The sequence below is a fragment of the Urocitellus parryii genome, chromosome 1 (genome assembly GCF_045843805.1).
Source record: "Urocitellus parryii isolate mUroPar1 chromosome 1, mUroPar1.hap1, whole genome shotgun sequence".
Lineage (NCBI taxonomy): Eukaryota > Metazoa > Chordata > Mammalia > Rodentia > Sciuridae > Urocitellus > Urocitellus parryii.
The window spans coordinates 161,092,589-161,094,905 of NC_135531.1; the positions used below are offsets into that span (position 1 = coordinate 161,092,589).

The 2,317-nt window shown below is 39.2% G+C and overlaps 1 pseudogene; it reads left to right on the forward strand.

Annotated features, from left to right (window-relative positions):
• Positions 1-319: 319 nt before the first annotated feature.
• On the forward strand, positions 320-1,251 carry LOC144256265 (olfactory receptor 14C36-like; annotated as a pseudogene).
• Positions 1,252-2,317: the final 1,066 nt, after the last annotated feature.

Genomic DNA, 2,317 nt, shown 5'->3' on the forward strand with positions numbered 1-2,317 from the left:
GGCCTGTGATGCTGGAATGGGAAAATTTGAATTATTGAGATGGTTTTCTCATGAGTCAAATGTTTTCATGTTCATAGTGATCAGTACTCCAACATGATATATATAGATCTTTACATAAAAATGTAAAAAAAATATTACAATTTGCTTTATAATTTGAGTTATTAGGTGTGGAGGTAATGGCAAAATAATATTGAATTGTATTTATGGAGGAGGATGAAGGTAAGTAAACTACAGAGCACTAAACAATGAACTGTCACACAGGTTTTTTACTTCCTCTTTTTAACTCTTCATCTTCTCAAATAACCAGAATTTCAAGTAAATGGCCAATGCCACCATGGTAACTGAATTTCCCCTCCTGGGCTCTCCTGATGGCTGGAATCTGAGTTTCCTCTATTTCACAGCATTCCCAATGACCTACCTGGGTACTTTGTTAGGGAACCCTCTCATTGTTACACTCACAACTGCTAACCAGCACCTGTACAAACCCATGTACTTCTTCCTCAGGAACCTGTCCATCTTAGACATGTGCTTCATTTCTGTCACTGTCCTCAATACCTGTGTCATATCTTTTACTGGCAACAGGGTCATTTCAGTAGCTGATTGTGCAATACATATCTTCTTGGTGATTTTTTGTGCATATGTGGAGATGCTATTTCTCACAATCATGGCCTGGGACCGCTATGTGGCCATCTGCCAGCCTCTTCAGTACCTCTTCATCATGAACCCCAGATTTGTGTCTGCATGACCCTGGCTTCCCTGCTCAGTGGTCTGCTGTATGCAGGTGTGCACACTGGGAACACATTCCAGCTTTCCTTCAGCCAGTAAAACGTGGTCCATCAGTTCTTCTGTGATGACCCCTCTCTGCTGAGGCTCTCCTGCTCTGACACCACCAGCAACATGGTCCTTCTTCTTGTCTCTATTATAATCATTGGTGGTGGCTTCTTTGCTATAATAATAATGTCATATATTCACATATTTTCTGCTGTGCTGAAATTTCCCACCAGAGCCCCAGGGAAGGCCTTCTCCACCTGCACCCCTCACATCCTTGTTGTGTCAGTCTTCCTCAGTTCCATCACAAGTTTGTACCTGAGACCATCAGCAACCTCTGACACCCTCCAGGACATGGTTCTCTCTGCCTTTTACACCATGGTTCCTCCCTTCCTGAATCCTCTCATCTACAGTCTCAGGAATAAGCAGGTAAAGGAAGCTGTGAGGAGAGTAATGCAAAGACAGTTGTTTTCAGGGAAATGATAAAATTGCATTTCAGGATTGTCCTCATTTCCCTGTTTGTGGTTCCTAGATAAAGCTCTTCACATCTGGGATTTCCATCTAACCCTGCCTACACTGGGATCACATCATTAGGAGCTGATTTATTTTATAAGATATCTTTTTGTGATTTACCATATTTTTCCATGGATACTTCATAAAATTTGTAATTTTATCATTATATACATTTTTATTTTTAATTATTTGTTCTAATTAGTTACACATGACAGCAGAATGCATTTTAACTCATTATTCTAAATGGAGTATAGTTTCTTATTTCTCTAGTGGTATATGATACAGAGTTTTATGGTTTGTGCAACCATAAGTGTATGTACATAGGTTAATAATGACTGCCTCATTTTGACAGCCTTCTCCCCCACATCCTTCCTTCCCCTCACTCCCTTTTGCACAATCTGAAGTTCCTCCATAGTTCCCTATGTTCCCCCAAATTATGGATCAAAATTGTGTGTCAGACAAAACATTTTGCCTTTGGTGTTTGGGGATTGGCTAATTTCACTTAGCAAGATATTCTCCAACACCATCTGTTACCCAAAAATGCCATAATTTTATATTTTTTAAGGCTGAGTAATACTCCATTGTGTACATATACTACATTTTCTTTATCCATTCATTTGTTGAAGGGCACCTAATTTGGGTCTAGGGTTTAGGATTCTGACTTGAGCTGCTATAAACATTGATGTGGCTGTGTCATATAGTGTGCTGTATTTAAGTTCTTTGGGTATAAAACAAGAAGTGAGATAACTGGGTTATATGTGGTGGTTCCATTCCAAGTTTTCTAAGAAATATCCATACTGCTTTCCAGAGTGGTTGCACCAATTTTTGGTCCCACCAGCAATGTATGAGTGTACCTTTTCCCCCACATCCTCACCAACAGGTAATGTTGCTTTTATTGTTGATAATTTCCATTCTTACTGGGGTGAGATGAAATATCAGAGTAGTTTTGGTTTGCATTTCTCTAATTGCTAGAGATGTTGAAAATTTTTTCATATATTTGTTGATCAATAGTATATCCTCCTCTGTGAAGTGTCTG